At 48.1% G+C, this 27146-nt stretch overlaps 1 protein-coding gene across 6 annotated transcripts in view; it reads left to right on the top strand.

Moving 5' to 3' along the window:
- LOC144486705 (transmembrane protein 198-like) overlaps positions 1–27146 on the top strand; it is a 251192-nt gene that overhangs the window by 165406 nt on the left and 58640 nt on the right. For 4 of the 6 annotated variants that reach the window (XM_078204712.1, XM_078204708.1, XM_078204709.1 and 1 more), the window contains exon 2: positions 2090–2267. The exons of 1 other annotated variant lie outside the window; for it this stretch is intronic. The gene's annotated coding sequence lies outside the window, so the exon portion shown is untranslated. Of the gene's footprint in view, positions 1–2089; positions 2268–2294; positions 2475–27146 lie in introns of those variants that run through there. One more of the 6 variants, XM_078204710.1, reaches the window with a different exon arrangement.

Below are 27146 nucleotides of genomic sequence, written 5' to 3'. Positions count from 1 at the left end.
GTGAAAACAGTTTCAAGTCTCTCCTCGTTATTATCGTTTCCCAAACTTGGCAACGTCCCGGTGAAGCTGCACTCTGCGTTCCCGGAAGGTTTAATGTTCTTCCCATTATGTGGCACTCAAAACTGAAATCAATGGAGATGGAAAAATGAAGTCAGAGGATTCATTTCAGTTTCATAGAACCGGAGAGAGAGAGAGAGGGGGAGAGAGAGGGGGAGGGAGAGAGAGGGAGAGAGAGAGGGAGGGAGAGAGGGAGAGAGAGAGAGAAAGAGAGAGAGGGGGAGAGAGAGAGGGAGGGAGAGAGAGAGAGGGAGGGAGGGGGGAGAGAGAGGGAGGGAGGGGGGAGAGAGAGGGAGGGAGAGAGAGGGAGAAAGAGAGAGAGGGGGAGAGAGAGAGGGAGAAAGAGAGGGATAAAGGGAGGGAGGGGAGAGGGAGGAGGGGGGAGGGAGGGGGGGAGAGAGAGAGGGAGAAAGAGAGAGAGGGGGAGAGAGAGAGAGGGAGAGAGAGAGGGAAGGAGAGAGGGATAAAGAGAGGGAGGGGGAGAGAGAAAGAGAGAGAGGGGGAGAGAGAGAGGGAGGGAGAGAGAGAGAGGGAGGGAGGGGGGAGAGAGAGGGAGGGAGGGGGGAGAGAGAGGGAGGGAGAGAGAGGGAGAAAGAGAGAGAGGGGGAGAGAGAGAGGGAGAAAGAGAGGGATAAAGGGAGGGAGGGGAGAGGGAGGAGGGGGGAGGGAGGGGGGGAGAGAGAGAGGGAGAAAGAGAGAGAGGGGGAGAGAGAGAGAGGGAGAGAGAGAGGGAAGGAGAGAGGGATAAAGAGAGGGAGGGGGAGAGAGAGAGGGAGGGAGAGAGGGAGGGAGAAAGAGGGAGAGAGAGGGAAAGTCGAGATGCTGGAGGCTTGGGAAATTGTACCACTTGGATAAAACGGGCAATGAGATTTGGAAGGGCAGATATAAGACCATAAGATATAGGAGCAAAATTAGGCCATTCGGTCCATCGAGCCTGATCCATTCATTCATGGCTGATACGTTTTTCAACTTCATTCTCCCACCTTTTCCCCGTAACCTTTGATCCCTTTACCAATCAACAACCTATCTATCTCTGTCTTAGATACACTCAATGACCTGGCCTCCACAGCCTTCTGGGGCAATGAATTCCATAGATTCACCACTGTCTGGCTGAAGAAATTCTTCCTCCTCTCGGTTCTAAAGGGTCGTCCCTTTACTCTGAGGCTGTGCCCTCGGATCTGAGTCTGTCCTACAGATGGGAACATCTTCTCTACGTCCACACCATAAAATGCCAACGCCAATTCAAATCGGTCGAAATGGAATCATAAAATGGTTATGGGACAGAAGGAGGCCATTCAGTGCTCCTTGTCCATGTTAGCTCTGTACAGGAACAGTCTACATCATGCCACACCCTTATCTTTTCCTCATTGCCCTGCACAGTTTTTCCTTTTCAGATAATGATCGAATAATGATCCAATGGGGTTCCCTGCACAGGTTCGAGCCCTGCTCGCAACGAGTGTGTTTATTCTCTTGGGGTGACATGGTGGCACAGTGGTTAGTACTGCTGCCTCACAGCTCCAGGGACCCGGTTTCAATTCCCGGCTTGGGTCACTGTCTGTGTGGAGTTTGCACGTTCTCCCCGTGTCTGCATGGGTTTCCTCCGGGTGCTCCGGTTTCCTCCCACAGTCCAAAGATGTGTGGATTAGGTGGATTGGCCGTGCTAAATTGCCCCTTAGTGTCAGGGGACGAGTTAGGGTAAATGCATGGGGTTACGGGGATTGGGCCTGGGTGGGATTGTGGTCGGTGCAGACTTGATGGGCCGAATGGCCTCCTTCTGCACTGTAGGGATTCTATGATTCTATGAATCTAGGATAATTCCCACCATTTGCTGTGGCTTGCCGTCAATTTGTTTTTTCATGTCGAGCTCAGGCCATTGCTGGTGGCTGATGTCACTTACCACCTGTGAAGTGAATACGGATCAATATTGGCACTGGCCATTCACTGTCACCTGGGCTGAACAATGGCCTGAGGACAAAACTGCAGCAAGTCATGAGAAAAAAATATATCCATTTGTTACATTTTGTTTTCACAGAGGTTAAATACTTCAAAGAAGAATTAAAGGTGTCAGTAACCAGCATGCATTGCCCTGAAGACCTGTACAGATTTGCCATTGGTCCAAACCAGCCATAAACCTTGTAACATCAGCGCCCAATTATCCCCTGTGTGAGACAACTGAGCAGGTTTCAAACACTGGCCAATGGCTGTTCTCAGTAAGTTCAAAACCCTTTGAATCTTCAAACAAAGAATGTCAAGGTCTTGGAGAGAATGCAGAGGGAGATTTGCTGGAATGCTCCCAGGGATCAGGGACTTCAGTTAATGTGGAGAGACTGGAGAAGCTGGGATTGTTCTCCTTAGAGCAGAGGAGATGAAGGGGAGATCGAACAGAGGTTTTGAAAATCACAGAGAGTTTTGATCGAGTAAGTAGGTTTGGCAGCAGAATCAGTGACCAATGAACAAAGATTTAAGGCGTTGGCAAAATGTCTCAGTTTAACGTTTATTTACTACTGAAATGGTTGCTACGAGAGGACACAGGTTTATTTACTACTGAAATGGTTGCTACGAGAGGACACAGGTTTAAGGTGCTGGGGGGTAGGTACAGGGGGGATGTCAGGGGTAAGTTTTTCACTCAGAGGGTGGTGGGTGAGTGGAATCGGCTGACGTCGGTGGTGGTGGAGGCAAACTCGTTGGGGTCTTTTAAGAGACTTCTGGATGAGTACATGGGATTTAATGGGATTGAGGGCTATAGATAGGCCTAGAGGTGGGGATGTGATCGGCGCAACTTGTGGGCCGAAGGGCCTGTTTGTGCTGTGGCTTTCTATGTTCTATGTTCTATGTACTGTCACGAGTAGGCTTACATTAACACTGCAATGAAGTTACTGTGAAAATCCCCTGGTCGCCACACTCCGGCGCCTGTTCGGGTATGCTGAGCAAGAATTTAGTATGACCAATGCACCCTAACCAGCAGGTCTTTCAGACAGTGGGAGGAAACTGGAGCACCCGGAGGAAACCCACGCAGACACGGGGAGAATGTGCAGACTCCACACAGACAGTGACCCAAGCCGCGAATCGAATGCGGGTCCTTGGCGCTGTGAGGCAGCAGTGCTAACCACTGCGCCACCGTGAAATGTGGAGAATTTAATTTTCATTCAGTGAGAATAGGACTTTAGTTCGGCCACATTTGGAATACTGCATACAGCTCTGGTCGCCACACTACCAGAAGGAGAAAGTACAGAAAAGGTTTACCAGGATGTTGCCTGGTTTGGGGGATATTAGCTATGAGGAGAGATTGAACAAATTTGGTTTGTTTTCACTTGAATGTCGGAGGCTGAGGGGCGACCTGATAAAGTTTACAAAATTATGAGAGAAACGGATAGGCGGAGTCTTTTTTCCCAGGGTAGAAATGTCAATTACTTGGGGACATATATTTGAGATAAAAGGGGGAAAGTTTAAAGGAGATGTGAGAGGCAAGTTTTTTACACAGAGGGTGGTAAGGGCCTGGAATGCACTGCCAGGGGAGGTGGTAGAAGCAGATACAACAGCAATGTTTAAGAGGCATCTTGACAGATACATGAATAGAGAGGGAATAGAGGAATTTTATATGATTTGATTTATTATTGTCACATGTATTAGTGTGCAGTGAAAAGTATTGTTTCTTGTGCGCTGTACATACAAAACATACCGTTCATAGAGAAGGAAACGAGAGAGTGCAGAATGTAGTGTTACAGTCATAGCTAGGGTGTAGAGAAAGATCAACTTAGTGCGAGGTAAGTCCATCCAAAAGCCTGTTGGGAGCAGGGAAGAAGCTGTTCTTGAGTTGGTTGGTACATGACCTCAGACTTTTGTATCTTTTTCCCGATGGAAGAAGGTGGAAGAGAGAATGTCCGGGTGCGTGGGGTCCTTAATTATGCTGGCTGCTTTGCTGAGGCAGCAGGAAGTGTAGAGAGAGTCAATGGATGGGAGGCTGGTTTGCATGATGGATTGGGCTACATTCACGACCTTTTGTAGTTTCTTGCGGTCTTGGGCAGAGCAGGAGCCATACCAAGCTGTCATACAAGAAAGAATGCTTTCTATGGTACATCTGTAAAAGTTGGTGAGAGTTATAGCTGACATGCCAAATTTTCTTAGTCTCCTGAGAAAGTGGAGGTGTTGGTGGGCTTTCTTCACTATAGTGTCAGCATGGGGGACCAGGACAGGTTGTTGGTGATCTGGACACCTAAAAACTTGAAGCTTTTGACCATTTCTACTTCTATACAGACCATGTAGAGGCAAAAGATCTTTAGTTAAGCAGGCTTGGTGGTCCGAAGGGCCTGATACTGTGCTGTCCTGTTCTTTGTTCTTTGAGTTGTTGTCACCTGGAAGGGATTGCCTGAAAGGGCATTGGAAGCAGATTGGATAGAAAATCTCAAAAATGCAATTGGAAAAATAGTTGAGAAGGAACATCTTGCTTCTTGGAGAGCTCTTTCAATGATCCAGAACAGGTACGATGAACTGACTGGCCTCCTTTTGTTCAGTAAGATTCTGTGATTAACAGCTCAGTTACCGTTTCTGAGCTGTGGTGATGGGTGATTGGCGATTTAACACAGAAGTGATAGGTAATGCAAATTACCCATCCACATTTTCAAATTTTACTGCAAGATGTTCCTCCCAGGGATTCAGCAGGTTTCCACGACTTTACCCATCGGTATAATGACTCATAAACACTGCTGTGTTTCCTTCTGCTTACGAGTGCTTTCGACAGCCTGACTGAAGACTCGTCATTGCTCATTGCATTAACATCCCTGCCTCTAACGCTCACAAACAGTGCGAGGCGATTTATCCTATGACGCCCACCACCAGTTGCTTATTTCCTCACCCACTTTCTAGAACGACAAGGGTAACAGGGGATCAGGGAATCACCCCCAGATTCTCCTCCTTCCCAAACTGGAAATATATCACCTGTTACTTCATTGTTGCTGGGTGGAATCCTGGAACTCCCTCCTGTGGGTGTACCTATCCCTCAGGGACTGCAGCGGTTCAAGAAGACAACTCACCCACCATCTTCTTGAGGGGCAGCTGAGGATGGGCAAGAAATGGTTCCCTTGCCAGTGCTGCCCAGCTATTGTTGAGCCTACCTGTGTACATTGCAGCTTTTTTTCAAAGTGGAGCTGGTGTGTGTTAAATGCAAATTCAAAATTATCTACCAGAGTCTTGAAAAGATATTCAGTTTCGTAATCACTAACATATCCTTGGGCACATCTGCTGTTCAGGTTCAGTATCTAGTGAACCAGATTAGCATGGCCAATCCACCTAACCTAAGCATCGTGGGACACTAAGGAGCAATTTAGCATGGCCAATCCACCTAACCTACACATCTTGGGACACTATGGGGCAATTTAGCATGGTCAATCCACCCAACCCACACATCTTGGAACACGATGGGGCAATTTAGCATGGCTAATCCACCTAACCTACACATCTTGGGACACTACAGGGCAATTTAGCATGGCAAATCCACCTAACCTACACATCTTTGGACACTAAGAGACAATTTAGCATGGTCAATCCATTTCACCTGCACATCTTGGGACACTATGGGGCAATTTAGCATGGCCAATCCACCTAACCTGCACATCTTGGGACACTAAGTTAAATCTCATGGGATCCAGGGTGAGGTATCTAAATGGATACAAAATTGGCTTCTTGACAGAAGCCAGAAGCCAGTTGTAGAAAGTTGTTTTTCAAACTGGAGGCCTGTGACCAGCGGTGTGCCTCAGGGAACAGTGCTGGGCCCACTGTTATTTGTCATTTATATTAATAATTTGGATGAGAATATAGGGGGCATGGTTAGTAAGTTTGCAGATGACACCAAGATTGGTGGCATGGTGGACAGTGAGGAAGGTTATCTCCAATTGCAGCAGGATCTTGATCAATTGGGCCAGTGGGCTGACGAGTGGCAGATGGAGTTTAATTTAGACAAATGCGAGGTAATGCATTTTGGTAGATTGAACCAGGGCAGGACTTACTCAGTTAATGGTAGGGCGTTGGGGAGAGTTACAGAACAAAGAGATCGAGGGGCACATGTTCATAGTTCCTTGAAAGTGGAGTCACAGGTGGACAGAGTGGTGAAGAAGGCATTCGGCATGCTTGGTTTCATCGGTCAGAACATTGAATACAGGAGTTGGGACGTCTTGTTGAAGTTGTACAAGACATTGGTAAGGCCACACTTGGAATACCGTGTGCAGTTCTGGTCACCCCATTATAGAAAGGATATTATTAAACTAGAAAAAGTGCAGAAAAGATTTACTGCGATGCTACCGGGACTTGATGGATTGAGTTATAAGGAGAGTCTGAATAGACTGGGACTTTTTTCTCTGGAGTGTAGGAGGCTGAGGGGTGACCTTATAGAGGTCTATAAAATAATGAGGGGCATAGACAAGGTAGATAGTCAATATCTTTTCCCAAAAGTAGGGGAGTCTAAAACTAGAGGGCATAGGTTTAAGGTGAGAGGGGAGAGATACAAAAGTGTCCAGAGGGGCAATTTCTTCACACAGAGGGTGGTGAGTGTCTGGAACAAGCTACCAGAGGTAGTAGTAGAGACGGGTACAACTTTGTCTTTTAAAAAGCATTTAGACAATTACATGGGTACAATGGGTATGGAGGGATATGGGCCAAATGCGGGCAATTGGGACTAGCTTCGGGGTTTAAAATAAAGGGCGACATGGACAAGTTGGGCCGAAGGGCCTGTTTCCATGCTGTAAACCTCTATGACTCTATGACTAAGGGGCAATTTAGCATGGCTAGTCCACCTAACCTGCACATCTTTGGACACTACAGGGCAATTTAGCACGGTCAATCCATCTTAGCACTGCTGCCTCACAGCGCCAGCGACTCGGGTTCGATTCCTTGCTTGGGTCAGTGTCTGTGCGGAGTCCGTACGTTCTCCCCGTGTCTGCATGGATTTTCTCCGGGTGCTCCAGTTTCCTCTCACAGTCCAAAAGACGTGCTGGTTAGGTACATTGGCCATGCCAAATTCTCTCTCAGTGTACCCGAACAGGCGCCGGAGTGTGGCGACTAGGGGATTTTTGCAGTAACTTCATTGTAGTGTTGATGTAAGCCTACTTGTGACACTAATAAATAAACTTTAACTTTAAACTAACTTGCACATCTTTGGTCACTCAGGGGAAATTTAGCCTGGCCAATCCACCTAACCTCCAATACCTCCTCCTTATCAATTTTAAACCCATCTAGTTTCTGAATTTCCTCTTCTTCCATCATGACCTGGGGAGCATCTTCTTCCGTGGTAAAGACAGTATTGATGTCGCACCTCAGCCATGCTCTCTGTCCCCATGTGTAAATTCCCTTGTTGGTCCCTCGTTGGCCTTACACCTCCTTTTCCCAGCCTTTACTCTTTATACACCTTTCCCTTTTAGCTGCCAGTCTTTCTTCATGCTCACTCTTTGCTGCTCTTATTTGCTTTTGCAAATCCCCTCTTGGTTTAGTTTGGATCTCCAGTGTATTATTTGATTTGATTTGATTTATTATTGTCACATGTATTAGTGAAAAATATCGTTTCTTGTGCGGTACAGATACAGCGTACCGTTCATAGAGAAGGAAAGGAGAGAGTGCAGAATGTAGTGTTACAGTCATGGCTAGGGTGTAGAGAAAGATCAACTTAATGCAGGGTAGGTCCATTCGAACGTTTGACAGCAGCAGGGAAGAAGCTGTTCTTGAGTTGGTCGGTACGTGACCTCAGACTTTTGTATCTTTTTCCCGATGGAAGAAGGTGGAAGAGAGAATATTCACCTGTCACAAGCATATTTTTCTCTTGTTCATCTTAATCTCTGTCTCTTTCCTGACCCAGGTAGCTCCGGATTTGTCCACCTTACCCTTTATGGGAATATACCTTTACCCCAGACTAGCTCCTCATCAAAAGAAGCCCGTTCTTCAGTTCCAGTTTTGCCTGATAGTCTTTGATTGAAATTTATTTAGGGCGGATCTATCCTCAACTCCCCCCCACCCCACCTTGCAGTTGGCTTTCCACAAGTTAATTATTCTCACTTTGGATTACTCCTGATCCTTCTCCAGTCTAATCCTTACGATACAATGATCACTGTATCCCCAATGACACCTGAACCATTGGCCCAGCTTATTTGCAAGAACCAGATCGTGTAGTTCCCCTTTTTGTGTTGGACTGGAAACATCCTGTTGTGGAACATTCTCCTGAACACACTCCAGAAAGTACCCAGATATCGATAGCCGGAATACTAACAACAAGCCCTGTCACTCCAAGGATTTGAGCAAATGTTGAAGGCATGAGGAAGCCATCCCAGACCGCTCCCCGTTTGATAGAATCTTTTTGTTCGCAGACAAAGCCCTCCTCACAAACCAAGTCCCATCGCACAATTCTCATCAATGGGCTCTTTATGAGATCATTAGCTGCTGCTTTCGCCAGAGAGGTTTCAGGCCAATTGAACACATTTGGAGTAAGAGTGAATATATATCACTCTGGTCCGTCATAAATGCGAGGCTTGAGCCCTGCAGCGAATAGAATGGCTGTTTAACGGTTGCCATAGCAAGGCAGCATCATGATTGTGTCAAGGCTGAGGGTTTGGTACAGAAATGGGGGAAGAATGAGGTTGACTGCTCTACCACGGAACAGCTCTGCAGTGCCAAGACACAGCAAACAATTGGGTCCAGTTCATTTTTCCCTCAATGGGCCACCACCCCATTGTAATTCGAGGTTAAATGACTTGGTTGCTTCCCGGCCGAGGGTCATGGGAATTTCTAAGGGGGTTTGTCGACGTTAACCCTTTGAGGAGAGTTCCTGGATAATAAACAACCAAAGCAGAAACCCTCCAGACCTGTCCATTGTCTTACACTTGTCTTTTTGTCTCCCCTGAGAGAAATTTTAAAGTAAAGTTTAAAGTTTATTTATTAGTCACAAGTAAGGCTTACTAGAAATTATAGAAACCCTACAGTGCAGAAGGAGGCCATTCGGCCCATCGAGTCTGCTCCAACCACAATCCCACCCAGGCCCTATCCCCACATATTTACCCGCTAATCCCTCTAACCTACGCATCCCAGGACTCTAAGGGGCAATTTTTTTTTTAACCTGGCCAATCAACCTAACCCGCACATCTTTGGACTGTGGGAGGAAACCGGAGCACCCGGAGGAAACCCACGCAGACACGAGGAGAATGTGCAAACTCCACACAGACAGTGACCCGAGCCGGGAATCGAACCCGGGACCCTGGAGCTGTGAAGCAGCAATGCTAACCACTGTGCTACCATGCTACATTACATTACATTAACACCGCAATGAAGTTACTGTGAAATTCCCCTCGTCGCCGCAATCCGGCACCTGTTCGGGTCAATTCACCTAACCAGCACGTCTTTCAGACTGTGGGAGGAAACCGGAGCACCCGGAGGAAACCCACGCAGACACGGGGAGAACGTGCAAACTCTACACAGACAGTGACCCAAGCCGGGAATCGAACACAGGTCCATAGCGCTGTGAAATGGCAATGCTAACCACTGTGCTACTGTGCCGGCAATTTAACCATAATTTATAAAATTATGAGGGGTATAGATAGGATGAATAGTTAGAAGCTTTTTCCCAGGGCAGAAATGACAATTACAAGGGGGCACCAGTTCAAGGTAAGGGGGGGAAAGGTTCAGTGGAGATGTGCGGGGGAAATTTTTTACAGAGTGGTGGTGGGGGCCAGGAATGCACTGCCCAGCGAGGGGGTTGAGGCAGACACATTAGCGACATTTAAGACTTATGTGGATAGACACATGAACAGATGGGGAATAAAGGGATATAAGCGGTTGGTCTAGATAGGACAACGTGTTCGATGCAGGCTTGGAGGGCCGAAGGGCCTGTAGTGTACTGTTCTTTGCTCTTTGTCCTAGTCTCAAGCTTGTTTTCTCAGTTTTTGCACGGGGAAATGAGCCGTGTTGGAACGCTTCCTTATTTTCCTCCGTTTTACTTTCCCAGCATATTAGCTGTGGCTCGGTGGTGGCATTCACACCTCTGAGTCAGGAGGTCATGGCTTTGAAGTTCCACTTGACATGAGCGCACACTCTAAGCTGGCACTCTGTGTGTGATACAACACCGTCTTTCAGATGAAAGAAAGTATTTACATCTTTTACAACCTCAGTGCTTTCCAGCCAAAGGAGGGGGTTGCATTGTGGGAAACACGAATTGGCAAAAGGATAAATAGCAAAGTGAGGAAAATCTCTTTCATGTAGCGAGCGCTTAAGGTCTGGAACACGCTGCCTGAGAGTAATGGCAGAACCCTTAAGAGTATTGATAGGCAGAGGGATCTGGGTGTACAGGTACACAGGTCACTGAAAGTGGCAATGCAGGTGGGGAAGGTAGTCAAGAAGGCATACGGCATGCTTGCCTTCATCGGCTGGGGTACTGAGTTTAAAAATTGGCAAGTCATGTTGCAGCTTTATAGAACCTTAGTTCAATTCCGGTCGCCGCACTACCAGAAGGATGTGGAGGATTTGGAAAGGGTACAGAAAAGATTTACCAGGATGTTGCCTGGTATGGAGGGCATTAGCTATGAGGAGAGTTGGAGAAACTTGGTTTGTTCTCACTGGAGCGACGGAGGTTGAGGGGAGAGCTGATAGAAGTCTACAAGATTATGAGAGGCATGGACAGAGTGGATAGTCAGAAGCTTTTTCCCAGGGTAGAAGAGTCAATTACTAGGGGGCACAGGTTTAAGGTGCGAGGAGCAAGGTTTAAAGGAGATGTACGAGGCAGATGTTTTACACAGAGGGTGGTGGGTGCCCGGAACTCGTTGCCAGGGGAGGTACTGGAAGCGGATACGGTAGTGACTTTTAAGGGACGTCTTGACAAGTACATGAATAGGATGGGAATAGAGGGATATGGTCCCCGGAAGGGTAGGGGGTTTTAGTTAAGTTGGGCAGCATAGTCGATGCAGGCTTGGAGGGCCGAAGGGCCTGTTCCTGTGCTGTAATTTTCTTTGTTCTTTGTTCTTTGAGTGTACGGTTCAGTCAAAGAGAATTAGATTGTTATCTGTAAAGGAAGAATGTTCAAGGTTATGGAGAGAAGGGAGGTGAATTGCTGATTGGGAGAGCCAGTACAGACACAAAGGGCCGAATGGTCCCTTTCAGTGATTCGGAACTCTGCAGCCAATTTGCTGAAGGGACTTTGCACTGAGGGTCTGTCTTGGGCAGTAGATTTGAATGTGTCATTTTGGAGAAGAGGAGGGGAGTTGTCCCAGGGTCATGTTCGGTTTTTATCCTTCAACCACCTTAACCAGAATCTGGTCATTATCTCATTGCTGCTTGTGGGATCTTGCTGTGTGCAAATTGGCTGCTGTGTGTTTCCTACATTCCAACAGAGACCACGCTTCAAAATTCTCTGTGTCTGTGAAATGTTTGGGATGTCCTGAGATCATGATAGGCACCATGGAAATGCAAGTCTTTCTTTTCAATATGACTTTGATTCTGCTTACCAAATTAAAATTCCAGTTGGAAAGGTCGCCTCTTCTGGCCATCCCACTCAGAGACACAGGTTGGATCCCAGTGGGGAGTGATGGTAATTGCTTTAACTGTTGGAACCAATAGAAACCCAGAATTCAAGCCCATCACGCAAACCAGCCTCCCATCCATTGACTCTATCTACACTTCCTGCTGCCTCAGCAAAGCAGCCAGCATAATTAAGGACCCCACGCACCCGGGTCACACACTCTTCCACATTCTTCCGTCGGGAAAAAGATACAAAAGTCTGAGGTCACGTACCAACCAACTCAAGAACAGCTTCTTCCCTGCTGCTATCAGACTTTTGAATGGACCTACCTCGCACTAAGTTAATGTTTCTCTACACCCTAGCTATGATTGTAACACTACATTCTGCACCCTCTCCTTTCCTTTTCCATGAACGGTATGCTTTGACTGTATAGCGCGCAAGAAGCAATACTTTTCACTGTATGTTAATACGTGACAATAATAAATCAAATCTCTTGTATACGGGCGGCACGGTGGCACAGTGGGTGTTAGCACTGCTGCCTCACAGTGCCAGGGACCCAGGTTCGATTCTCGGCTTGGGTCACTGTCTGTGTGGAGTTTGCACGTCCTCCCCATGTCTGCGTGGGTTTCCTCCGGCTGCTCCGGTTTCCTCCCACAGTCTGAAAGATGTGCTGGTTAGGTGCATTGGCCATGCTAAATTCTCCCTCAGTGTATCTGAACAGGTGGCGACTAGGGAATTTTCACAGTAACTTCATTGCAGTGTTAATGTAAGCCTTACTTGTGACAAATAAATAAACTTAAAATTTAAGCAGAGCTCTCTACATAGTTAATTGAAGCACAGTTCTTGACATTCAGGCCTGGGTGTTCTCACAGTCAGAAAGACCTTTTAAAATTATTTTAAAATTGCCGGCAGGGTCCGTTGATGTGCGGGTTAGGTTGATTGGCCAGGTTAAAAATTGTCCCTGAGATGTGTAGTTAGAGGGATTAGCGGGTAAAATATGTGGGGGTAGGGCCTGGGTGGAATTGTGGTCGGTGCAGACTCGATGGGCCGAATGGCCTCCTTCTGCACTGTAGGGTTTCTATGTTTCTATGTTTCTGGGATTCCTGCCCCCAATCTCAGCGGCCCTCAATTTTCACCTGTGCAGTATAAAGATGCAGGTAGAGACCCCTCACCCTGCACTGCTGACCTGGCCATCTCCATCGCACCCCCTACCAGCCCCGCCCCCCCCCCCCCCCCCCCCACCCCCCCCCCCCCCCCCCCCCCCCCCAGCAATTTCCGTGCAGTCGGGCCAGCTTCTCCTGGGCCGCGGCCCCCTCAGCTGAACCATAGCCTGGATTCGGCAACTCATTGTAAAATAAGTTCGAAAAGTCTTTACTCAGTTGTGAATGGGTCTTACCCATTGCCCCTTCCAGATGCCCCCATGGCTGCCAACTGTACTCCGTGAGTCCAACTTCATCCCACACCTCTGCACCCACCTGAGCAAAGATGGCAACATTGGGGGCCATTGTATCAGGAAGCGGCTGGTAGGCCTGGAACTTTCCCGTCTGGAGCTAGCTGCTTTCACAGAAAAGATCCAGCCCTCAATATACTGCTGAGGGAGTGTTGTCGTTTGAAGTACAAACACTTCTGTACTATAGGATCTGCAGGAAGCAATGTACACACAGCAATCTCCCACAGACAGCAATGGGGATTATTTTATTCATTCACGGGATGTGGGTGTCGCTGGCTAGTAAGAAGTTTAACAACACCAGGTTAAAGTCCAACAGGTTTATTTGGTAGCAAAAGCCACAAGCTTTCGGAGCCTTAAGCTCCTTCTTCAGGTGAGTGTCTCTCTCTCTCCAGGAGCAAGAAGGAGCTTAAGGCTCCGAAAGCTTGTGGCTTTTGCTACCAAATAAACCTGTTGGACTTTAACCTGGTGTTGTTAAACTTCTTACTGTGTTTACCCCAGTCCAACGCCGGCATCTCCACATCTTGTCGCTGGCTAGGCCAGCATTTATTGCCCATCCCTAATTGCCCCTTGAGAAGGTGGTAGTGAGCTGCCTTCTTGAACCACTGCAATCCCTGAGGTGTAAGTACACCCACAGTGCTGTTAGGGCGTTCCATGATTTTGACCGAGCGACAGTGAAAGAACAGCGATATAGTTCCAAGTTGGGATGGTGAGTGCTCTGAGGGGAACCTCCAGGTGGTGATGTTCCCATGAATTCCACGACGAATGATGTTGTTTTAATGATGTTGATTGAGGGATGAATATTGGCATATGGTATGGGGAGATCTTGGGGTGGCACAGTAGTTAGCACTGCTGCCTCACAGCATCGGGAACCTGAGTTCAAGTCCGCCCTTGGGTCACTGTCTGTGTGGAGTTTACATGATGGGTGAGCCTGGGTGAGATGCGCTTTTGGAGATTCGGTGCAGACTCGATGGGCCGAATGGTTGTTTTCAGTACTGTACTGATGCTGTGGATTCTACGCTTCTAATTCCCCTCATGATCCAGTCATTTATCATGGAATTCCTGGGAACATCACCACCTGGAGGTTCCCCTCCAAGTCACTCACCATCCAGACTTGAAAAAGTAATGCCCTTCCTTCAGTCCTCCCCTCTGAAATTGAGGCAGTGTGATTAGTCACCAACCACCTCAGAGAGGCCTCATTTTAACATCTCACATCATAGAATTCCGACAGTACAGAAGAAGGTCATTCGGTCCATCGAGTCTGTACCGACCACAAACCCACCCAGGCCCTATTCCCATAATGCCATACATTTACCCGAGCTAGTCCCCCTGAAACTAAGGGGCAATTTAGCATGGCCAATCCACCTAACCCGGGCATCTTTGGAGTGTGGGAGGAAACTGGAACATCTGGAGGAAGCCCACGCAGACACGGGGAGAATGTGCAGACTCCACACAGACGGTGACCCAAGCCGGGAATTGAACCTGGGTCCCTGGTGCTGTGAGGCAGCAGTGCTAACCACAGACAGACCGCACCTCCGACAGTGCAGCACCCCTGCGTCCCGCCTCCCATGAGTATTCCACTGGAAATGTTGGCCGGGGTTATTTCTGAGGTGTCTGGAGAGAGAGAGAGAGAGAAACTTTGTGGACAAGTCTGTCAGCCAGCAGTCTCGGAGGATTGGAACCCAGGGGGTAGAAAGTAACGCTGACCTCAGCTGTACTGAGGAGTTCTATCTCCGCCAATGGATCTATTCTAGCTCCAGAATACTTGGCAGCAGCAAGCTGTTGTAAGTCTAGGCATCAGCGCTTTCACACTGGAGATGATGCTTTCAAATATAGCCCTTCACAAGAACACATGTGAGGGAGGTGAGCACATCAATTAGAACATGAATGATCTTGTAATTATTACTAATCTTGTTTGTGGGTGTTCCCCCTTTTGTACAGCAGCAAGCAAAGAAAATATTCCTCAATGAATATAATTGTCCCTGATTATTTTCCTCTCCCTCCCTGTGGTGATGATCTGATCACTGACTGCACTGCGTACGTGCCTCTCCAACCAATCACACAATGATACACTACAGCAGAGGCCATTCAGCCCATCATGCTTGTGTCAGCTGTTTGAAAAAGCTAACAGAATAGTCCCCCAGTGTCCTAGCCTTCTCCCCCCCCTTCCCCCCTGCCTCACTCTCCCCCATTCCCCCCCTCCTGAGTATTTATCCAGCCCTCTGTTAGAACATAGAACATAGAACAGTACAGCACAGAACAGGCCCTTCGGCCCACGATGTTGTGCCGACCTTCATCTGAAACCAAGATCAAGCTATCCCACTCCCTACCATCCTGGTGTGCTCCATGTGCCTATCCAATAACCGCTTAAATGTTCCTAAAGTGTCTGACTCCACTATCACTGCAGGCAGTCCATTCCACACCCCAACCACTCTCTGCGTGAAGAACCTACCTCTGATATCCTTCCTGTATCTCCCACCATGAACCCTATAGTTATGCCCCCTTGTAATAGCTCCATCCACCCGAGGAAATAGTCTTTGAACGTTCACTCGATCTATCCCCTTCATCATTTTATAAACCTCTATTAAGTCTCCCCTCAGCCTCCTCCGCTCCAGAGAGAACAGCCCCAGCTCCCTCAACCTTTCCTCATAAGACCGACACTCCAAACCAGGCAGCATCCTGGTAAATCTCCTCTGCACTCTTTCCAGCGCTTCCACATCCTTCCTATAGTGAGGTGACCAGAACTGCACACAATATTCCAAATGTGGTCTCACCAAGGTCCTGTACAGTTGCAGCATAACCCCACGGCTCTTAAACTCCAACCCCCTGTTAATAAAAGCTAACACACTATATGCCTTCTTCACAGCTCTATCCACTTGAGTGGCAACCTTTAGAGATCTGTGGACATGGACCCCAAGATCTCTCTGTTCCTCCACTGTCTTCAGAACCATTTTGAATTCGCTTCCACTGCCTCATTCTGGGCAGTGAGTTTCCAGGTCAGCCCCTTGTGAGTGGGCATTTGGGATGAGATTTGGATTAGCAGTCAGCACCGAGATGGCCACAGAATCACGGGGTTGTGGCGGTGCAGGAGGGAGGCCATTCGGTCCATCGCCTCAAAGCTAAAAGCTGCAGTCGGAGGACAGGATTGGCCGCCAGCAAGATCTTCCGCCCCCGCCGGTGTCTGCAGAGATATAGCATGGCTTGCCTGTCCTGCCACCGGGGAACCCACTGCTCGGGGGGGTGGGGGGGGAGGGTGGTGGGGGGGGGGGGGGGGGGGGGAGTGTGGGGGGTGGGGGGGGGGGGGTTCGCTTTCTGCGGGACCTGAAGATCCCACCCTGAGAATAGAGCACGGAGTGATGATGCACCAGAGTGAGTGCAGGGATTGTGCATGTAGAGCGTTACCCACGTTACAACATTAGCTATACTTGTAGAGATCCATTAGCTGTAAAGAACCCTGTGACGTTCTGAGGCAGTGATAGGCGCTATATAAATGCAATCTTCTTTTTTCTCAATTGATGTGAAACTAATATTACAGGACATCTCTGGCTCAGTGAGACATGGGCGTTAACAATTTAGGCTAACACTCCCCCCACATTGCAGTGCTAAGGTAGTGTCACACTGCCAGAGGTGCTGTCTTTCAGATGAGGCAGTACAGATGCTGGGAAGAACAATTCCAGGTTCTTCCCGGTGTTGTGACCAATATTTATTCCTCAACTAACCTCGCCGAGAGAAAGATTATCATTACCATTGCCACATTTCTGTTTGTGGGAACTTGCAGTGCAAGGATTGGTTGCTGCATAACAATATTGACTGCACTTCAACGTTTCATTGGCTGTAAAGTGTTTTGGGATGCTTGGAGGATGTGAAAGGTGTGATACACAACCCTGCGAATTCAACAGCAGGATAGCTTCCAATGTAGGTGTCCTTTCTCAGGCCAAGAACCCCAAGGGTTCGAGGCACTGGTTGTGGTTAATCAGCAACATTGGGCAAACCGCATCATCCACAAGCCTGACACAAGACCCCCAAAGCAAGTTCCCTGCTCCGGGTTTCATCACTGCAAGCGGTTACCAGGGCGACAGAGGAAGCCTTTCATGGACATCTGAAAAACCTTTGATTTGATTTGATTTATTATTGTCACATGTATTAACATACAGTGAAAAGTATTGCTTCTTGCGCGCTATACTGACAAAGCATACCGTTCATAGAGAAGGAAAGGAGAGAGTGCAGAATGTGGCCTTACAGTCATAGTTAAGGTGTGGAGAAAGATCAACTTAGTGCAAGGTAGGTCCATTCAAAAGTCTGACAGCAGCAGGGAAGAAGCTGTTCTTGAGTTGATTGGTCTGTGTCCTCAGACTTTTGTATCTTTTTCCCGACTGAAGAAGGTGGAAGAGAGAATGTCCGGGGTGCGTGGGATCCTTAATTATGTTGGCTGCTTTGCCGAGGCAGCGGGAAGTGTAGACAGAGTCAATGGATGGGAGGCTGGTTTGCGTGATGGACTGGGCTACAGTCATGACCTTTTGTAGTTTATTGTGGACTTGGGCAGAGCAGGAGCCATACCAAGCTGTGATACAACCAGAAAGAATGCTTTCTATGGTGCATCTGTAAAAATTGGTGAGAGTCGTAGCTGACATGCCAAATTTCCTTAGTCTTCCGAGAAGGTAGATGGCGTTGGTGGGCTTTCTTAACTATAATGTCGGTATGGGGGGACCAGGACAGGTTGTTGGTGATCTGAACTTGAAGCTCTCGACCATTTCTACTTTGTCCCAGTTGATGGAGACAGGGGCATGTCCTCCTCTTTGCTTTCTGAAGTCGATGACTATCTCCTTCGTTTTGTTGACATTGAGGGAGAGATTATTGTCGCTGCACCAGTTCACCAGATTCTCTATCTCATTCCTGTACTCTGTCTCGTCATTGTTTGAGATCCAACCCACTACGGTGGTGTCGTCAGCAAACTTGAAAATCAAATTGGAGGGGGAAAATATATGACATCCCTATCAATTTGTGGGAATCCCTTGCTCGATAGCATCCAAACTAGAGAAGGAGCGTCTGTGAAGATACCAAGGTATCTTCCCAGGTGGAGACCAAGCAAAAGAACAGCAGAAAGAGAAACCCACCCGCCTCATATTACACACGAGCTGCCCCATCTGTAGTGAAGAGTGTGGATCCAGCATTGGACTGTTCAGTCACCTGAGGACCACAGTGGAAGAAAGTCAGCCTCGCTCCTGAGGGACTGCCTAAGAAGGAGACGATACAAATGAAGATCTTTCATTCTACCTTGGAAGTTTTATTATATGTCTTTGACTTCTTGAATTCCAGGAGATATCAGGACAAACCTGGAAGGTTGGCAACTGAAGTACGGTGTTGAGATAATGGATTAGCCATATTGAATGGCGGAGCAGGATCAAATGACCTACTCCTGCTCCTATTTTCTATGTTTCTAACTCCGATACCAAGTGGTCAGCACTGCTTCCTCACAGCGCAGGGACCCGGGTTCGATTCCCGGCTTGGGTCACTGTCTGTGCGGAGTCTGCACTTTCTACCCGTGTTTCCCCTGGATGCTCCAGCTTCCTCCCACAGTCCAAAGATGCGCAGGTTAGGTGCATTGGCCATGCTAAATTGACCCTAGTTTCGGGGAGATTAGCAGGGTAAATATGTGGGATTACGGGCATAGGGTGGGATTGTTGTCAGTCTAGGCTCGATGGGCCAAATGGCCTCCTTCTGTACTGTAGGGATTCTATGATTCTACGAAGTCTGTCTATCCCCACAAGGGCCAACGGTCCACTTAAATTTGATTTCCTACCAGTGTTTGGTATTCAGTAGGGATTACCACAAATCCAGTTGCTGCTAAGTGCTGTTTGTTTGAGCATTAGGTTTGGTTACAACTGGATTTGATGTCCCCCTCTCCAGCACTTTCTGATTTGACTGAACGGAACCTTTCAACGGGTATTTAGTGGGTGGAGGGACATGATTTGTGACTGCTCTTGCTGACTCTGGGTGATGCCACAGAATCTCAGATCCCCCAGACATTTGTTGTATAAATGACAGGAGAGGTTCAAGTGAAGAAAGTTAAAGTCTTTCAGAACAGAAGCAGGCCATTCAGCCCATTGTGCCTGTGCTAGCTCCTTGAAATAGCTGCACCACCCTCTGCTCTTTCCCCATAGCCTTTTAAACTTTTCCATTTCAATTATTCATCAAATTTCCACTTCAAAATTTGTTACAATTCAATTCGCTTCTGCCGCTTTTCAGATTGTAACAAATTGCTGCATCAATTATTTTCCCTTGTTCCCCCCTCTGCTTCTTTTGCCAATTATCTTAAATCTGAGTCACTGATAATGGTGACCAACTCTGGGTGGGAAGAATAAGTAACACCTCACCAGAGTGGGGGGGGGTTGGAGAGACAGTTGGAGGGGAGGAGGCTTTACTCTGTATCTAACCCCGTGCTGTACCTGTCCTGGGAGTGTTTGATGGGGACAGTGTAGAGGGAGCTTTACTCTGTATCTAACCCCGTGCTGTATCTGTCCTGGGAGTGTTTGATGGGGACAGTGTAGAGGGAGCTTTACTCTGTATCTAACCCCATGCTGTACCTGTCCTGGGAGTGTTTGATGGGGACAGTGTAGAGGGAGCTTTACGCTGTATCTAACCCCGTGCTGTACCTGTCCTGGGAGTGTTTGATGGGGACAGTGTAGAGGGAGCTTTACTCTGTATTTAACCCCATGGTATACCTGTGTTGGTAGTGTAAGGATTATAGAATCCCTACAGTGCAGAATGAAGCCATTTGACCCATCAAGCCTGCACCAACAACAATCCCACCCAGGCCCTATGCCCGTAATCGCATGTATTTACCCTCATAGTCCCACTGACACTAAGGGGCAATTTACCATGGATAATCAACCTAACCATACAAAGAGGGAGCTTTACTGTCTATCTAACCCTGCTGTACCTGCATGTAATTTTGAATTGATTTTTCAGTGGGGAAGTGCTGCTCTGTCAGAGGCGCTGTTTTTTGGGTGACATTTGAAGCTAATTCAGGCGGACATAAAACACCCCTGACACTGCCTGGGAAAGAATTAGCTTGGCGTTAATCGCTCTTGGGTTGTGTTAAGGGTGGGGACGGCACACGGGCGGCACGGTAGCACAGTGGTTAGCATTGCTGCCTCACAACGCCAGGGACCTGGGTTCGATTCCCAGCTTGGGTCACTGTCTGTGTTGAGTTTGCACATTCTCCCCATGTCTGTGTGGGTTTCCTCCGGGTGCTCCGGTTTCCTCCCACAGTCTGAATGACGTGCTGATAAGGTGCATTGACGCGAACAGGCGCTGGAGTGTGGCAACTAGGGGAATTTCACAGTAACTTCATTGCAGTGTTAATGTAAGCCTACTTGCGACTAATGAATAAACTTAACTGTGTCGTGCTAATTCAAGCACTCTGTCTGAGAGGTGACTGCAGCAGTAGGACGTTTTGGAGTGGGGGTGTCAGAGTGTAAAGTTTTGTTTAAAGTTTATTTTTTAGTATCACAACTTGGCTTAATTAACACTGCAATGAAGTTACTGTGAAAATCCCCCAGTCGCCACACTCCGCGCCTGTTCGGGTACACAGAGGGAGAATTTAGCACAGCCAATGCACCCTAACCCGCACGTCTTTTGGGCTGTGGGAGGAAACCGGAGCACCCGGAGGAAACCCACGCAGACACGGGGAGAACGTGCAGACTCGAAACAGACAGCGACCTGAGCCGGGAATCGAACCTGGCTCCCTGGCGCTGTGAGGCAGCAGTGCTAACCACTGTGCCACTGTGTAAGGATCAAGGGCACAGTCTCTTGGCATCGAGTCAATCTCTCATTTGTGTCATTGAGTTCATGGCAGCATGTGTTTTCTGCATTTCACTGCAGAGATACCAGGAGCTGGGTCAATCCACACAGGATCTATTCAGTCTGCTGGATTGAAATGTCATGATGTCGGAGAGTGTCGAATTCTGTGTCTGTGCACTGTTGGAGAACAGATATCCACTCCATCTGACGAAGGAGCTGTGCTCCGAAGGCTTATGGTATTTGCTACCAAATAAACCTGTTGGACTTTAACCTGGTGTTGTGAGACTTCTTACTGGGATTGAAATGTGTCAGGGCAGCTTATCAGTTTCCAGTGGGAATTGGGTGACTCTATGTCCTTGTATCAAAATCGATAAGTTTCATATCAGTGTCACTCAGTAAGATAAAGAGGCAATGGTTTTACTTGAACAAGTGTGGGACCAAACATCCAAAATGATTGGGTATTTAAATATTGATTCTGCTTCTACTAAAATGTTGTCTTTCACGGGATGTGGGTGTCGCTGGCTGGGCCAGCATTTGTTGCCCTTGAACTTTGTGTCTCACTCGGCCATTTCAGAGGGCAGTTAAGAGTCAACCACATTGCTGTGGGTCTGGAGTCAGAGGTAGGCCAGACCAGGTAAGGACAGTAGATTTCCTTTCCTAAATTCCATTAGTGAATCAGATGTTTTTTACAACAATTGATGATAGTTTCATGGTCACCGTTACTGAGACTAGGCTTTTAATTCCAGACTTATTGATTGAATTTAAATTCTACCAGCTGCTGTGGTGGGATTTGAACCTACATCTCCAGAACATTTGCCTGGGCCTCTGGATTACTAGCCCAGTGACATTACCACTGCACCACCATCTCCCCTCAAGTACATTCTTTTAAGTTGAAAATCAGGCTGGTGAAGTGTGAAGCCAAGCTTTATACAGTCTAACATTTATTTACAGAATGAAGCATTACAAGCATGTACCTTCAAACTCAGCTACAGCCCAGTTTTAGTAAATGTCTCTTTATATCTGCTCAAGTGAAATCCCAATTAATGCCCTCAATCTGCATATAATTAAACATAATTACAATTCCCACTCACACTAAACCTGTCCATCCTTCACTCCCTGCTTTCCAGTTCAGTAAGTAATGCACAGGGGAGGCAGTGGCGTAGTGGTATTGTCTCTGGACTAGTCATCCAAAGACTCAGGGTGATGCTCTAGGGACTGGGTTCGAATCCCGTTCACGGCAGGTGATGGAATTTGAATTCAACAAAAAAATCTGGAATTAAGAATCTACTGATGACCATGAAACCGTTGCCGATTGTTGGAAAAACCCATCTGGTTCACTAATGTTCTTTAGGGAAGGAAATCTGCCGTCCTTACCTGGTCTGGCCTACATGTGACTCCAGAACCACAGCCAATGTGGTTGACTCTCAACTGCCCTCTGAAATGGAGGGCAGCTAGGGGTGGGCAATAAATGCTGGCACAGCCAGCGATGCCCGCATCCCATGAATGAATTTTTTTTTAAATCAGAGAGGTGGTCCAGACATGGCGACCTCCTAATGTTCTGCATCATGTTTTGATTTTATCATGAGTTTTCTCTCCTGCATCTCCACTGCCGACTGGATTTTGTACCAGAAAGTTAGCAAATTCCCTCTTCGTTTATATCCCTGTTCCTCTCCCCAGTCCCATTTCGGCTGCGGTGCGAAGGCTTGGCTCCCGGTCCTTCTCTGCTGAAGAATTCATGCTACACTCTCCAGGAGAGATTTGCTCACACTGGGTGGCAGATAGGCTCAGTTGGGTGATTGACATGGGGAGAGGATGTGAGCGAGGAGCAGGCGGCTGAGGGAGGCAGTGGTGAAATTCTGTACAACTCCTGTTCCAAACCAATTATTTCTCAGCGTATCACTGTTAGCCATAATTGTTTGCAAGGCTGGGTGTATTCTTAGCTGTCCTGGGTTGGCGCAGTGGTTAGCGCTGCTGCCGCACAGCACCAGGGACCTGGGTTTGATTCCCAGCTTGACTCACTGGGTGGAATTTGCTGAGATTGATCTGATTTATTATTATTAGAATACAGTATTGTTTCTTGCGCGCTTCACAGACAAAGCATACTGTTCATAGGGCGGCACGGTAGCACAGTGGTTGGGCGGTACGGTAGCACAGTGGTTAGCACTGCTGCTTCACAGCTCCAGGGACCTGGGTTCGATTCCTGGCTTGGGTCACTGTGCGGAGTCTGCACGTTCTCTTCGTGTCTGCGTGGGTTTCCTCCGGGTGCCATATAAAGGGAAAGACTCTTAGTACTGTAGAGGATCAGAATGACCTTGGGGTCCGGGTCCATAGGACTCTAAAATTGGCCCGCAGTTGGAGGAGCTGGTTAAGAAGGCGTATGGTGTGCTGGCCTTTATCAATCGAGGGATTGAGTTTAGGAGTCTGGGGATAATGATGCAGCTATATAAGACCCTCGTCAGACCCCATTTGGAGTACTGTGCTCAGTTCTGGTCGCCTCATTACAGGAAGGATGTGGAAAAGATTGAAAGGGTGCAGAGGAGATTTACAAGGATGTTGCCTGGATTGAGTGGCATGCCTTATGAGGATAGGCTGAGGGAGCTCGGTCTTTTCTTCTTGGAGAGACATAGGATGAGAGGAGACCTAATAGAGGTATATAAGATGTTGAGAGGCATAGATCGGGTGGACTCTCAGAGGCTTTTTCCCAGGGTGGAAATGGCTGCTACGAGAGGACACAGGTTTAAGGTGCTGGGGGGTAGGTACAGGGGAGATGTTAGGGGGAAGTTTTTCACACAGTGGGTGGTGTGGCGAGTGGAATCGGCTGCTGTCAGTGGTGGTGGAGGCAAACTCAATAGGGTCTTTTAAGAGACTCCTGGATGAGTACATGGGACTTAATAGGATGGTGGGTTATAGGTAGGCCTAAAAGGTAGGGATGTGTTCGGCACAACTTGTGGGGCCGAAGGGCCTGTTTTGTGCTGTAGTTTTCTATGTTTCTATGCTCCGGTTTCCTCCCACAGTCCGAAGATGTGCGGGTTAAGTTGATTGGCCATGCTAAAATTGCCCCTTAGTGTCCTGAGATGCGTAGGTTAGAGGGGTTAGCGGGTAAATATGTAGGGATCTGGGGGTAGGGCCTGGGTGGGCTTGTGGTCGGTGCAGACTTGATGGGCCCAATGGCCTCTTTCTGCACTGTAGGGTTTCTATGATTCTATTCTATGAAAGGAGAGAGTGCAGAATGTGGTGTTACAGTTCTCGCGAGGGTGCAGAGAAAGGTCAACTTAATACGAGGTGGGTCTTTTCAAAAGTCTGATAGCAGCAGGGAAGAAGCTGTTCTTGAGTCGGTTGGAACCTGTCCTCAGACTTTTCTATCATTTTCTTGATGGAAGAAGGTGGAAGAGAGAGTCCGAGGTGCGTGGGGTCCTTAATTATGTTGGCTGCTTTTCCGAGGCAGCGGGAAGTGTAGACAGAGTCAATGGATGGGAGGCTGGTTTGCGTGATGGATTGGGCTTCATTCACGGCCCTTTGTGGTTTATTGCGGTCTTGGACAGAGCAGGAGCTGTACCAAGCTATGATACAACCAGAAGGAATGCTTTCTTTGGTGCATCTGTGAGAGTCGTAGCTGACAAGCCAAATTTCCTTAGTCTTCTGAAAATACAGAGGCATTGGTGGGCTTTCTTAACGATAGTGTCGGCGTGGGGGGGGACCAGGACAGGTTGTTGGTGATCTGGACACCTAAAAACTTGAAGCTCTCGACCATTTGCACTTTGTCCCATTGATGTAGACAGGGGCATGTTTTCCTTTACACTTCCTGAAGTCGATGACAATCTCCTTCGTCCTGAAGGAGAGATTATTGTCATCGCACCAGTTCACCAGATTCTCTATCTCATCCCTCCATCTCATCACTGTTTGAGATGCGACCCACTACGGTTGTGTCGTCAGCAAACTTGACAATCGAATTGGAGGGGAATTTGACCACACAGTCAGAGGTGTTTAAGGAGCTGGTGTGTAAGGGGCTGCTGAGTGTTCGAGGTTAAGGGTTGGCCAAGGTATCTCTCTGATGGTGTCACTGTGCGGTGTGAGGTTGGCAGGACTGGCTCATTGCCAATATGATTCAGTGGGTGGGGGCCAGAGGCAATGATTTGGGCTCCAGCTGCCAATTGCCCCATCCTTTTCTTCCTATATTTGTGATTACTGCCGGGAGCAGAGACACTCGGGGAGATACCCGCCAAACCCGATTGGACGTATTCCCGGAGGCTTCAACAGGTCAGAACCAGCCTTCAAGCGCCCCACCCACTGGAACAGCCTTTCCTTCTTTTACCTGAATAGAAAATAATTACTTCAGAGAAAATGTAATTTTTATCAATGCCTGCACCCCAGAGGGCAGTTGAGAGTCAACCACATTGCTATGGCTCTGGAGTCACATGGAGGCCAGACCAAGTAGGGATGGCAGATTTCCTTCCCTGAAGGACATTAGCGAACCAGATGGGTTTTTCCGACAATCGACAATAGTTTCATGGTCATCAGTAGATTCTTAATTCCAGATTTTTTTTATTGAATTCCAATTCCACCATCGGCCGTGGCGGGATTCAAACCCGGGTCCCTAGAACATTAGCTGAGTTTCAGGATTAATAGTCTAGCGATAATACCAATAGGCCATCGCCTCCCCTATTATCTCCATCAACACGGTTTCATTATTTCGATGACCATGTCAACAGCTCAGATTTATCACGCTGCCCGTTTAATATTCCTGGATTACGGACATTGCTTTGTGATGTCAACACGACTAAAGGAGAAGTTTAATTTCTCATCTAAATGGCGGCAACTTTAAAAACATGTCCCCGTCATTTTCCTTCCTCTGGTGTTTGTTTCCTTATCTTGCCGTCGTGGTTCCGGGTGATGTGTCACATGACTTCCCGCAGAGCCTGGGTCAATCCTGGTGGGCGGGCGGGCAACCCCGTCACTCGCCCAGTTTCCGGCAGGTGGTCAGGGCTAAAATCGGGTGAAAATTGGACTACGACTTACAAGGAATGGGCTCGATAAATGCCTGGCTTGGAAGAGGATTGAGGGATGAGAGGGATAATGCTGGACATAATGAGATTGATGGTTTCTTAGCTGCTAGGGCCTGACAGTATCAGGTCAAGTTAGACAGCTGGCTGGGGGATGAATAATGTAAAACGCAAGGTTCCATAAACAGGATACCGTTATCCTTGAATCACCCTCAGGGGATTAATTTAGTTGGGTAGAATCCATGATGGAACAGATTGCACAGACGCAGCGAGCGGAATGTTGACTGTATGATTGACGTCTCTTTATTAATCATCAGGCTTTAGCACCAAGCCCAGCCGTGGCTCAGTGTCTAGCACCCTCCACTTGGAGAGTTGGCTTTCTGTGATCTTCCTGTTTGTTTCACTGGTCCCACTGCACTGGTACCCCCCCCAACCCCCACTGCCCCCTCTCCCCCACCCCCACCCCCCCCACCCCCGGGCCTCTGCTCAGGCAGTCCTCACCCCCTCACTTGCAGAGCACAGGCATCACCCCGCCACCCCACCCCCTTCTCCCCACCCCACAGCCCTGGTACCCCCCTGCTCTCAAAGTCCTCATCCTCTCACAGCACAGGCATCACCCCACTCCTTCCCCTCACCAGGTCTCACAGCCCTGGCAACACCCAAACCTCATCCCCTATCCCCCACCCTCACAGTCCTGGCCACACCCCCCTACCCCGCTCTGATAGACTCCCAAGCCAGAGTGACCTTTGATCTCCTCTGCTAGAGTTGGCCAGTCTGGCTTTAGTGGGAAATCTCGGCTGTGTGCCCACAGCACAGCACTGTGGGAGTGCTGCACTGTCAGAGGTACTGTCTTTCAGATGAGACCTTAAGCCATGACCCTGCTTGCCCAATTGGGTTGGTATGACAGTCCCCGCAGCGACTATTCTGCAGGGGAGCTGGAGAATTCTCCTGGGTGCTGCAGACAATAATTATCCCTCAGTCTGCTCACCTTTATGATGCTGTTGGTGGGAACAGCAGTGATTGGTTACTGTGTTTCCCACATTGCAACACTTCAGAAAGACATCATTGGCTGTAAAAGCACTTTGGGACATAGCGAGGTTGTGAAAAGTGCCAGATAAATTTTGGGGAGATGATGGCCTGCCTGTGTGGTTATTATTAATCCAGAAACACAGCTAATGTTCTGGGGACCCGGGTTCGAATCCCGCCACGGCAGATGGTGGAAAGTGAATTCAAAAAAAAAATACCTGGAATTAAGAATCTACTGATGACCATGAAACCATTGTCGATTGTCAGAAAAACCCATCTGGTTCACTGATGTCCTTTAGGGAAGGAAATCTGCCGTCCTTACCCAGTCTGG

Source organism: Mustelus asterias, unplaced genomic scaffold (assembly GCF_964213995.1).
Source record: "Mustelus asterias unplaced genomic scaffold, sMusAst1.hap1.1 HAP1_SCAFFOLD_432, whole genome shotgun sequence".
NCBI classification, from domain to species: domain Eukaryota; kingdom Metazoa; phylum Chordata; class Chondrichthyes; order Carcharhiniformes; family Triakidae; genus Mustelus; species Mustelus asterias.
This window is presented reverse-complemented; position numbering and strand designations above follow the sequence as displayed.